This window comes from Catharus ustulatus, chromosome 2 (genome assembly GCF_009819885.2).
Source record: "Catharus ustulatus isolate bCatUst1 chromosome 2, bCatUst1.pri.v2, whole genome shotgun sequence".
Taxonomy (NCBI): domain Eukaryota; kingdom Metazoa; phylum Chordata; class Aves; order Passeriformes; family Turdidae; genus Catharus; species Catharus ustulatus.
In genome coordinates, this window is record NC_046222.1 from 96441581 (window position 1) to 96454956 (window position 13376).

Genomic DNA, 13376 nt, shown 5'->3' on the forward strand with positions numbered 1-13376 from the left:
TAAAAATCCTTGTTTATCAGTGTGATAGGAGAGGTTGTCTTACATACATTAAAACAACAAAAATTCTATTCAGGGGTATTGTGATGTAGATATAACCACAAACTGGTTTTTTTGGGGGGTGACAGTGCGGCTTGAGGAATAGATAGTTAGCAGTTAAGGGAAGGGTATTTTCGAAATAAAAAAAAGCACACACACACACATACATATATACATATATATTTTGTCCAGACTTACTGCATCTGTCTATGAAATGACATTATGTTGTATGCTGGCTCACAGAATAAACTATAAGCACGTGTTTTAAGAAATGAAGTGAAAGGTGGATACTGCTTACTCAATTTTTTAAAATTATATAATTAAAGTAGAAATCTAAATCTGTACAACTCTACAGACATATCCATCTGTTACTATTTAAAATGCACTGTTCTTTAGTATGCTCATTTTCATATGCTAGTGAAATAGAACTTCAATTTGGAATAGAATGTAAATGAATAGCATAAATTAGGTGAGTATTTCAGGGAAGCTGGTAAAGCTAAGAGGTTCTATGTGAGAATCTGAGTAGTTTAAACACAGTATCAGGAATGCTCATTGACTGAAGATTCCCCTTTTTTTCAGCAAAACACTTATAGAATGGGCAGTTGGATTGGTGACAAATAATGCTGGATGAGCATAATTTCTATTGACTGCAGTGGGAGTCTCCCCTATGCATCTAAATGTAAAATTTATCTGCAGAAGGCAGGAGGAGTTATTCTGCAATCCAATAAGGTTTGCTTCAGCCTTTGACATTCTGCTTTTGGCTTAGACTCTGAACTCCAAAATGGAAGAACTCTGCATCCTGTGTATTTCCGATCATTGGCCTGTTTCTGCCTCCAATTTCAGCAGATTAATAAAGAACAGCTTCTCTGGAAGCCAGAAGGGTGAATTGGGATCAGGTCTGTGAGATCAACATCAGGTCTCCATGATGTGGGAGCTGCCTGGGGAAGGATTTTAGATCAGAGGACAAAGTAATAGCTGGCAAGTCCAGAATGGTAAAGAATTTACTTTCACATGTTTGCAGCTTGAAGAATTTGTCTTTTATATAAATTGATAGCAATAAGGTAAAGTTACACACTGTTGCTGTTGCTTTGTTATTGAGTTTGGCGACTGGTATAGATGCATCTATCACTTTGGTTTGTTACTGTGCTAGAGCAGTGCATATAAATAAAGGGGATAAATAACCTAATTTGCTATGAGCAAGAGTCACAGTATATTAAAAACAGTGGCACAGAGGAAGCTTTTGCCTCTCCTGGAAAAAGTTTTATAACAGATCTTTGTAGTCATCATTTAAACTGGCAGGTACAGTACACAAAGATCCTTACAGCCCAGGCACAAGCTTATTTAACCTTTTCAGAATATATTATTGGCTAATATGACTTCACTGATGGAAAGGGGAATTTTTCTATTGACTCTACCAAAACTGAGTTTCACCCAAGTAATTGCAATTTTTATTTCAGAACTATTTTGGTTTTGAACAAATAATTGCTATTACGTGAATGAGTAAGCTCTGGGTGCACATAGATTGTGCATCTCCCACTTCTCATGGCTCCCTGAGGAATTTTTTTGTTATTACTTCATAAGTGGACTTGTTAGATGGGCTCCCACTGTCTTTCTGCAAATCTTCGAACAGCTTGGGCAGGTGTGCTTTCCCTCCTTCGGGTGGGAAGGAAGGAACATGCTTCAGACTGGTCGCTTTAGCACCTCATGAGATGCTGAATCTCCAGCATCTGGGTAAGGCTCTTTTGGCCTGACATTCATATCCTCCTGCACTTGGAGGGACCTGCAGTTATCACATGCCATGATTTTTGTTTCTAGTCATCAAGCAGATTTTTAATAGGCTGAAGATACTGTTGTTGGCTTGTGCACACATCAGATGCATTTCAGTGTTGCAGTTGTTCAGTTACCTTTGTGCATTTAGAATTGGAACCTACAGACCTCAATTAACAGCTCTCCCTTGGGAGAGAGAGTGGCCTCGTTTCTTTTTCTCATATCATCTCATGGCAGATGATTGGCAGAATTGCCTCCTCTCCCAAGCAAGCTGTTTCTCTGCCCTTCAGAAATATCATGACAAAATTCTCCCTGACTCAGTGGCGAGGTGGTTTAGTTTCAGAAGTGTATGTACATTCGGCTGCACTCACAAGGTTTGTTACATCCTTGCTGATGGGTGTCTGCACAAAGTTACATCCTCACTGTGTACGTGCATAAAGTTTTTCCAAGGACTCTTTTAGCTTGCATGGAACTGGCAGGGGAAAAAAGGAGGGAAGAAAGAGTATTTGCCAGCATGGCATAGATCATGTCAGGAAGAATTCTGTGTGTATCCTGTTGCACATGTGTCTGAAGAGCCAGCTAATGTTCATTGTGTCTGGGCAAGGTGAAATAGGAAACAGAATGGATTACAAATCCAGAGTCTGGCCACCAAGTGAGAGCTACACTGTCTCTGAAGCAGCCTGGGGACTCAAAGATACAATGGACACAATTTCTAGTTTTCCCTGGTCTTGAAGAAAAGTGCTAACTTACTACTGACCTGACCTGTATTAATAAGTAATTTTTATCTTTCAATGCTGGCTCAGATGTGGAAGCCAATAAGCAGAGTCAGAGCCTATTCTTTGCTTTCCTCTCCCTCATATTTGCCTTAGGAAGAAAACACAGACTTCCAAGTCTATAGCATGAACTTTTAGCAACACCAGGGTTCACCTGTCCATTTACTCCCTTGTACCTGCAAGTCACCTCTCTGACTTCTCCTCATCAAGAATTCAGTTTCATAAGAAACAGTAAAAAGATTAAATGAAAAAGACAAAGCTACCAGAGCTACTTTCAGTTCTTTTTTTTTTTTTTTCCTAGTTGTCACATTATGGCAGAAGTCATCTCCAAGCTGTGAAAAAGGGTGGACTTCAGCTGCATTTGTAAAACAAGTGAGTAACAGGGTCAGGACTTCAAAGTGAGCAGGGCTGGGAGCTGCCTGCTGTTGCCTCTGGTGTTCTGTCCCACTCACCTCAGCAGTCATCCTCCAACCAGTGCTTTCATAGCGCTGCACAAGCATTATAGGCAGAACTATGGAGTTAAAATCACAAATGTCATAAATCTCAGTTCATCATGTTAACTAGATCACAAATCCTAGACAAGCAAAAGACTAGCAGCATCCTAAAGACATGGGCAGTAAAATGTTCCTAAAACCTGACTGCTGTGATGAACTTGAACAATGTTCTCATCCAATTTTCTGCTGAAGCACTGGAACTCTCTGTCCATTTTTCCCTCTGTTATTTATTACTACTGGCAGCACTCATTGGGTACTATGTGCCTTGACTCCTTGTCAACTTCTAGTGATAGTTGAAGATGCTAAAATAATTTGTAGTGTTTGGGGAATTTTTATTAGGTCAGTCAGTGCTGGAATTCAAACCCTGGATATTTTGCATAGGTAAATAAAAATCTAGAGACAGATGAGGTTTGGAGCAAATTTTATACACAAAATTACATTGAATTAATCTCTGCCTGCACTCTGAGTGGTTGTGATATGTGGAGGCATTACTGATGAGCTGCAGTCAATTGGTTCTTAGGGTGAAATGTTAACTGAAATAAACATGGGTTTATGTAGCAGGGTTTTGAAGAAAAAATGATGTGCCTTATCTGCAGAATCATCAAGATGGGAGAATGGAGGGGGAAAAAAGTGTTTAGAATTAGAGTTTTCTCAATATAGAGTGGAATACTTCCTTCCAAAGAAGAAATGTATTTTTGCCTGGATGGTGTTATCAAAAGGGAGACAGACACATGTTCACTGAAACCCTTGCTAGTGAGGCTGCTGTGCCCAGCCTGCCCAGGGCAGCACGCACTGGCTCGGGGGCAGCCCAGGCTGTGCAGAGAGAGGCAGGGCAGCAGGCAGGGCCAGGAGTGATCCCTGCTGTCTAGGCAGCACAGCAAAGCCTGCACCTGCATGGAGGAGAAGGCCTCTCCTGTTCTGCCATCTCTTCCCCTTCTCTGACCTCCTGCTGACAACTGTGGAGGTCTGATTTAGGGCATTCGTACCTGAAGGGATCTAGAAGATACTTCCATCTGTCCTGATCACCACAACCAACCTTCACTTCCTTAAATTAATGGTTTATCAGACATAGCCAAAAAGTCAAAAAAGACTACCCTGATACCACTTGATTGGAAAGCATTCAAAAATTCATCCTTAGTGCCTGCTCCCACTGCAGATGTCCTTCCCAATGTTGTCTGGCCAACAGCATGTGCAGTTCCAGGGCAACATGCAGTGTTTATGCCAATGGGATTCATAGACTCAAGTGGGATTGCAGCTTTGCAGAAGTCCCATACACTGGTTTTGCCTGGTTAGGAACTGCTGAAGAAAGTTAGTTTTCTTACAGGAATGATTTTATGCTTTGAAAATGGGTCATCATTTTCTCCTTGATTTAAAATGCAAGGGCGCTTTCCCAGGAGTAACTTGGTTGCTGGTTATTCATTGCTCCAGAGCTGGTTATTGCTACAACACTGTTTCATGTAACTTTGCATCTGGCCTGGGAAATGCTGCTTTGCTTTCTGCTGTACACAGCCTAAAACCCCCCCGGCATCATCTCTGCTGCAAGGCAGTGCGGATAGATCAGTGCAAAGCTGCTCTCATCGTGCATACTTTCCAAATGCTTTCAGACAAGTAAAGAAATATGAAGAGTGCTGTGGTTTCGTAGTGGTTTGCATACATACAGGCTATGTATCATACTTTAAATATGCAGATACGTTTTAAAGACAGTTAAAACCACAATTAAAGTACGGGGAGGTTTAGCCAATTAGTGTCACAAAGTGAGTCAGCAACTTTGAGCCTCCACTGTCAATAGAAGAGTTGGCAAAACCTGTTCCTACCTTGCTTTGGCGTTTTCAGTTCAGAACTTTACAGTGCAAATATTATCTGGTTTGTTTAAATAACAAAGGCAGGAGTTCTGACGTCAATATGGGAAAACAACTCTTAGGCTGATTGATCTTGTGTTCCCCACCTTTTTGGATACACCAAATATACCACAGAATTTTATCCTATTTACAAGGCTCTTGAATGTGTTGCAGTTACTCTTGCAAAGGTGTTAAATATGTTGCTGAAATTGGTTAAATAGAAGCTATTGTATGAAAAATGAGAAAGCAAATGGAAACATACGAGAAAAGCTGTGTTTTGAAATGGTGTCACTTTTCTTCAAGTAATAAGCGCTGAAAAGACAACTTTATTTAAAGTCTTTATTTTCCAGCGTGTTTCACAGTTTAAAGACAGTAAACAGTAAGCACTATTTCCCATTTGGTGATAAAGTTTAGTCTTTCCCTGAAAAAAAACTTATTATGGCCATTTAGTGCAGAGAACCTTCTCCTCCTGTTAGCACTGGGTACCTAGCACAGGGGGAGGATTGTCCTGTTGTCAGAACTAGGTGGCATTTGGGCTCCTGTCACTATGGCTGTAAGATCATGTCCCTTCTCTTGATTTTCTTGCCCATCTGACATTGCTTGAGTCCCTGTCTCACCCAGGTGTTTCTGCACAGAATTGAAATTTAATGTTTCTGTTCTCTATGCTCTTGTTGAAGGAAGTGGAAGCCTTTCTCTGTCTCTCCACCCTCCCCTCCAAACCTATCCCTTTTATGTTCTAAAATTTTCTGCAGCTTTCTTGCTGGGCTGATACCCTTCTCAAATTCTCAGTTTACTCTGAGACAGAAATATCTCTGTTCTGAAACCAAGACTGTTTATAGCAAGAGGTGGGTCAAGTTGCTAAAATCTTACTGAAAATGTTGGAGATCCATGTCTGAGAAGCATTGTTTTATTTCTCCAGTTGTTTATAAGGAAATGGCTCAGATAGAGGTTATGGTTCCAGTGTATGGGCCCTCTTCCATCTCCCAAACATTTATTTTAGTCACACAGAAAAGGTGGCAGAGAGTTAGGAAAGCAAAACTAATGTTACCCTCTGCTGGAAAATAGAATTTTGGTTTGAAAAGAAGAGAAGAAAATCAAAGGAAAATGTCAAGACTTTGTTCTTAATTGAAGTGAAACAGAAGCTTTTTGTATAGGTTCAAGGGAGCACATACTTCCAGAAGAGCCAGTCATCACTGTACTTTTCTGAGCTGTGGAAGATTTCAGGTGTATATTCTTACTCTTCTACACAAGGAGCAGACACTTGAAACCCATATCCCTTCCACTTGGACAACTTGTGGCTTCTGGCTTGCCCCCAGTAAATGCTTCTTTTTCCCTCTGGATTTTGAACAAGAATCTTGAATTGCAAATAGAAATTTCATTGAAACTGATGTGTTTTTATTTTCATTAAATTGTAATTTCCTGGCAAAAATATCAGTTTGAAAAATTCTGGCAAGATTGACTGACAGAGCACATGCAGCTCTCAAAACACAGGGGATGCTGAAGACAATTATTTTAGGTCCAAACTCTGTAATTGGCTTCAGAGGCAAAATATGGGTGCAGCTGAGGGCACACACCCTTTGATTTGCCAGGGAAGTAAGGCATTTCTCCGAACAAGTGAATTGAATATTGTGTCCCTTTTAGTGCAGTGATGATTACACAACACTGTTTATTCTCTGGTGTTTTTCAGCTCGTCCATCATTCCCAGCTCAGATTTCTACAGTGATTTCACCAAGTTGGTTTGCTGTACGATGCAAAATGGAAGTCAAGTTAATTTTGCGCTCTACCCACCTCAGTCTGATTAACTCAAATTAAATTTTGTGCTAATAAATCTGAGTGTGTGACCATAATTGGAAAGCCTTGGGCTCCTCTGACTGCAGGGAAAGTGCTGTTTTCCCCTGCATCATGAAAACATTTGAATCATAACATCTGGGAAATTTGCAACAAACAATGGTATCAAAGTTTTTTCTGTTTCCAATCAGGGACCATGAATACATATTTGTATCAAATTGCAGCTCTTGGAACATTTGGCCCATTTAGGAGCAGGGACATTCACCTATTAAGAGGAAACTGCAGAACATCTGTGTTTCTCCATTACATGGAAATCCTCTTGGACTAGTAAGTGGCTGCTATGTCTTAAATGACTGGACAATTACTTGAATCTCTTACAAAAGCCTGAACCAGTCAAGTCGGTGGGAAGTCTAGCTTAGGTTGCAATCATTCACTAGCAATTTGGAGAAAAAGGGGAAAAAACACAGAAATGAGAGCTGAAAGAGGGAAGGCAAGGCAAGGCTTTACTCTAAGGATAAAGAAAGCTTCAGCACAGTAAGGAAATACAGTGAATGTGAGTTTGAGTTTATAGTCCTATAAGATCTATATCCTTCTTGTATTTGCTAAGGCAAAGAGCTACAGTTTTTTCTTAATTTCACAAAGAAATTTGCTCCAATTATCACCTGGTCCCAGAAGAATAAAATCATAAACCCAAAGTACAACTACAACCGGTGGTGTTTGGAAAAGGTAACTCTGTGTTCTGAGAAATCCTGGTATCTGTGAAGAGGAGCAAGAAAACGTGCCCAAGTATTTGGTGCCAGCGATGATGCAGGAGCATACTGAGATTTCAATAGTGTAGAAGCATGTAAATCTGGTTGGATTACAAACAGAGAAGCCCAGCAAATGTCAGACAGGACTGAAGTAATTGTAAATATACCTGCATTATAATGGAACATCTACACCTCCTGATGGGAATTCATGGGGGTGTATATCATCCATGAGCTGTCTCCCACAGCAGCAGGAACATCATGATTGCACAGCAAGTTTATTAAGTACGGAACAAGCCAGCAAACCCTAATGAAGGGTTTGAGAGTCAGAAGTGTCAGCACTCACCAGAGAGCTGTACAGCAGATGTTTTGAAGTCAAGTCCTGCTCTCTAACCTTGGGATCAATGGGGATTTGTTATTGTTTTCCACAGAGGTAGAATCAAAAGCAGAGGCACCTAACAGGAAGGACTATGACACCACTTCTGTGTCTCTACCATATCTGAATTTAGTTTTAGCAATACAGAATGGGTCTCTCCTATTTTGTCCTCTGCCTCTTCGACAAATAGCATTATAAACAAAGTATTCTCCAAGCAGAAAGAACAGATTGCACATGGCTCTAACAACAACATGTTTTTGGTCTGACTGCCCCGTAATGTAGGAAAATCAGAGTACAAAATAACTGCAAATAAGACAAGCTAGCCTACTTGTACATCATTTCTATTGCAAAATGAAGCAATGGGATCTGGGCTTGTGTAGCAAATAGCCCTAAATTTCTTCCCTCCCTACTACCATGGGAGTTTAATTTAGCCAGGGAGTATTGTCTGTGTGTGACATCACCTTGAAACAACAGCTTTAAAAGTGAAGACAGGTAATATTACCCATAAATTATATTCCACATCTGTGAAACATATACAGTGCACTGTGGATAAATGGTGCAACCTTTGGCAGGGAATTTCTTGACTCTCTGTAGCCAGATTTCTCATTTACAGTTTTCTCATGGTTTTGTACAATAGGAGTAGATTGGTCTCTAGCAGTGGATGGGTAAGGGTAGGATTTTAGTGATGTAGGAGCATGAAGCAAATGAAGGGGACTCCCATGTCCAGTACTGTGCACTGCCACCTACCATAGTAGAAGTCAGCTGTAAAACCTGGTGCTTGAAAACATAACATACACCCAGTGGACCAACACTTGTGATGGTATCTTTCTTTTTCCTTTTTCATTTCTTTTTTTTTACACTAGGTATGGGGAGTATTTTTATTTTAGCAAACAAAAAGCATGACCTGAGGTCCTGAGGATGGAGTTGCTACACCAGTAGTTGTGGATTGACATGTATATGGTTGATCATGGTTTTATTTAGGTGCCTGCTGAGCCCTTGCTTAAAGTCTCATGTTTGGCTACAACAGGAAAAAGTCACAGAGAAATCTCTTCAAGAGCTAAGGATCTTACCTGAATAATGGGAGACCCTCAAAGCATAGAGAGAGGTTTCCTTCAGACACACAGGAGAAAATAGGACCCCAAGCATGGTGTGATGTTCCCCTATTGATCTGAGTAGTTGCTGTTATTAAGGAGGCTGTTTCAAGCTGGTGGTGCTGTCTCAGAGCCTGCCAGGCTGTGCCAAGTGTGGGCTCCCTCCCACATCCAGACTGGCTAGAGAGGAGGTTCCAAGTCACGCTGCTCTGCTCTTTTCCAAGTGCTCCCACTCTCTTACTCCTCTTTTTCGTGGCAGAGGATGAGGCAAGGATAGACTTCAACCCACTTAGGCTGTGGTATGCTTTTGAGTGGTTTGTTTGGCCTCAATAGATAAGTCACAAATTTTAAATTTTCTTGTCATTGTGACTGGCTCTTGCTATATTATCAGCTTGAATGCTACTGAGGGCTTTTTGAACGGGGGATGTGACTGGGTTTTTAACAGTCTGTGGCATATGGGAATATACATTAAGCCATTGAGAATATTTCATCACAAAGGAGCTTTGGAAATAGCACGTCATATACACCTGCCAAGAGGCATCTCAAATCATTGAGTTGATGATAGTAGAAGGAGTAAGCTGTTTATGAGAGAGTGCCACTGCATCCAGCACACAGAGGACTAGCATTAGAATTAATTAATGCTCATAGATGTTTCCTCAGCACAGATGCTACGGTTTTCTGTACTTCATCTTTGACAGGGGAATGCAGGAGAAGTGAAAATGCTCTGTCATTCTTGTCATGTCTTCCCTCTTGTTAATGCCTCACACAATTCGTAGTTTCAAGATCACTTTATTTAGTGATGACTCTCTGTCACCAGCAATACCAATGTTATGTTAAAATAAATCAAAATATATTTATTGTAACACCCGCTAGATCCCTTACTTTATCTCCATTCCTAAATGGTAAAATAACAATAAGGTAAGTTCAATTAATACAAAAATAAAATTTGCTTAGAGTATGTATTTTACAGCCCTGGTATTTAGTGGCAAACCACATTATTCAAATAGGAATAAAAATATTTATAGATTGTGTTTTTCAGATGGGTTTTCGATAGAGCCAGCATGGGTAACATATGATGAGATTCCACAATCACATTTCTCCCACACACATATTGATGGAAACCCTCCCAGCCAAACACAATTGCATACATCTCTTTTTTTAATCTGTGCATACATTATTACTGTAGAGGTGGAAGAGCTGCATACATAAACCACTCACTGCCCTACCTGCAGTAACAGAGCCACAAGTCATCTCTTGGATGCATCCATCTGCATTTTTATTATTTACATCATTTGATGAAGGTGGATTCCTGCCAGCATCCCATTGAAATGCAATCTTTAACAGATCTGAGTGTTAGCAAGACTTCTGAAAAATAAGGTAAAAACTTGGCAAGATAACTTGCAACATCTAATATCTTTTTAACTCAAATACTCAACAACAGTAGCGCTCTGATGATGCACTTGCTCCTTTCTTAGGTGTCTGGAACATGATGCAGGTTTGTGTCATGTTGTATCCTGGCAGACTGAAGTTCTCAGGATTTTAGTACAGGAATGGCAGTTTTACACAACCTGAATGGTAGATCCTTATGTGCTTGAGTAAGCAATGTGCTTGTGGACACTTAACGTGATGATTAGAAGTTCCGTCCTTTATAAAAAATCTCTGGCTGACAATTGTATAAGGTTTGAGTGCTGTGACTGCTTATGGATTTTACAAGCATTATTTTGACTGGGGTACTGGAATTTTGCTTGGGCTTTGCAGTGGCATTTATCTTAGGAATAATCTCTATCAGTGATACCTGGTCTCTTACTCATAAGGTGACATTAGTTCTGATGTGGTCTTTATTTTCCTTAACTTTCTTCTCATTAAGGCAGCATCTTTGGTTTATTTGCTATCCATGTATTCATTACTCTGATTTTGAAGGGTGATTTTTCCTTTTCTCTGGCAGCATAACTTCTTGTGACAGCCACCCACTGTGGCTGTGGGTTCTCATTCATTTGCCACAGACTTTTCCTTCATTTGCAGGTGTATAACCTCCACATAAGATGCAAACACTGACAGCTATGTTTTGATTGGAAATGGATTTATCAGCACTTTCATCATCCCAATAGTTTTAGCAGTATTTTTTGCTTAGTTTCAGTCAACCTGAATTAATTCTTACTGAATTTTTCTCATATATTACTTACTATTGGATCAATTTCATCCCTATAAATAAACACAGAATCCTTCATTAGCAAACCTGTCATAAACCACTCTGTGGGTTCACTTTGGATCTTGTTCCAAGCCATTAAATTCATGGCTTGCCAATACTGGATTAGCTTTTTGGAGAGAACAGTTTGGATATTCAGCTAAAATCTAGCCAAGCTCTATCCATGTTGCTATCTCTTCTTCCTACTCAGGTTAAACAGAAAATGTGTAGTTCCTTCTTTATCATGACCTGCAGGGAAATGCAAGCCAAGCTTTGTCTGTTGCTTGGAGTCCTACTGCTTATCAGAAGAGCTGCCTTTCTGTCCTTCAGCTGCACTAGGCATGGACTCCAGAATATTCTGTCCTCTCAAGGAGTGTCCTGTCCTTTGCCTTGAGTCAAATCCTATCATATGTTGCACTGTGCTGAGATTTGGAAGTTAGGACTCTGTACAATGGGAATTACGGCAGTGCCAAGTGCTCCAAAATGTGTTGGTGAGTGTGTATATGAGACCAGTGTTAGAATTATTTTCCTATTTGCTTTACCATATGTAGATATAGTAAAGAAGGGCAGTGAAGTCAAAACAGAGCAGTAACAACTACAGTATAACAAGAGAATATCTAAGACCTTCTTTTCCATTCTTCTGGCAAAGTACAGTCTCAGCATCATTAATGAATTTTGCTTCTGGGAATATCCTATGGGCATCAGCTGTGCCTTTAAAAAAAAGATCCAGCGAGAAGACCAACACCTTTTCCTGCTGATCTGATCAGCTTCCCAGCATATCAAATGGAAATAAGCATATTAGAAAAAACTGAGCAGATCTCATGGAATGATTTACAATAGTGTCACAGGGTGACTCCCAATAAAATGAGCGTATGGTAATTGTTCACATCTGACTGTAAGCTGTCAGATGCAAACTAAAAAGAAAGAAACAAACAAAAGTATGGTATCTTCTGGCCAATAATTATAAGTTCAGCAGTGTTCAGCAGAACATTAGCATATTAATTACATGGTAATCTTGTTATAACAACCCAATCATAATGTGTTGCTAGCTGCTATCTTTAGGTAGCATTTTGATAGCAGCCTTCATTTGGCTTTAGGAGCCAGTGCCAAGATAATGTGGGTGCCCACATATCACTGAAGGTTACTTAAGAAATTTTGAGAATGCTGCTGAGAATGCTTCCCTTGCCTTCAAAGCACCCTTGATCCTGATGTTTTATCCTTTAATTTGTTATTACCAATCTTGTAGTTTAAAATGAGTTTATTAGTTGGTTTCTCATGAGCTTTTAAATGGTTCTTGGAGTCTTCCACAGATTGCAAAGCGCTGCAGAAGTTGCCAGGAGTGGCAGTGTCCTGTGGCATGGCCCTTCCTGCTGCTGGCTCCTGGGAGGCTCAGGCTGATGTCTGACATCTCAGCCATTGGGTACAGTTTCACCACTAGATGGGAGCATCGGTTATTTAGCCTTTACTTTGAAATGGTGCTCTCCCAGCCTCCCAAAGTCATATTCCCTCTTGGCTCTTGTTTCAAACTTGCAGGAGGTCTGAACCTCCTCCCATTGCTGTGCAGCACATTCCAGAAACACTGGCTAACACTGATCCCTAGAGAACATCCCTCTCAGCTGATGCCTTACATGACCAGCATTCAAAGTGGTCCCTACTGTTAAGTATGGAAGCACTCAGTTACTGCCCAAGTCTTGAGGGACATGCTGAGAATTGTCACAATGGTTTGGTAAAGTTGTTTTATGGCTTATTGTTTCATTGGGAAATGGCGCATCACTAGTTTGCCAATTGTCTTAAAATCACCCTGATCACCAGAGAAAATGAAGGAAAAGACAGGCTTGACTTCCATGGTTCAAAAAAACAGTGGTGGAGTTGCTGCATTTCTAGAAAGAGGCACAGAAAGGAAATGAAACTTTATAGTCTAACCCAGCTGCAGGACATCCTCTCCAACTCCTGCAGCTGCTGGGATGCTTCCACAACTCTTTAAGGTGAGCTCCAATGTTTAAACAGGACCGTGGTCCAGTGAATATCCCTCACCAAAAGGATCTCCATCTAGCAGTGTCTCTGATTCTTAGGGGCCCTGTTCAGTTAAAATATCCCCTTCCTTACCTGAGCCATGTTTTTAATGCTTGAACTTGATCCAGATACTTTTTAGCACCTTTTCCACACAACCATTGCATGTCCTTAGCTCGCTGCTGCTTGAATAGGAAGAAGGAACACAGAAAACTGAGCTAAGGGATGTCCCTGGGCTCAGTTTAATTACAAACAAGCTATTCATCCAGTAT

General features: G+C 40.5%; 1 protein-coding gene and 1 long non-coding RNA gene across 3 annotated transcripts in view; one reads left to right on the forward strand and one right to left on the reverse strand.

Annotated features, from left to right (window-relative positions):
- Window positions 1–13376, reverse strand: part of ST6GAL2 (ST6 beta-galactoside alpha-2,6-sialyltransferase 2) — a 175699-nt gene that overhangs the window by 49398 nt on the left and 112925 nt on the right. The window lies entirely within an intron of this gene.
- On the forward strand, window positions 451–6736 carry LOC117011317. Its single transcript, XR_004420927.1, has 2 exons — window positions 451–2948; window positions 6596–6736. It is a non-coding gene; the product is annotated as an uncharacterized LOC117011317 (long non-coding RNA).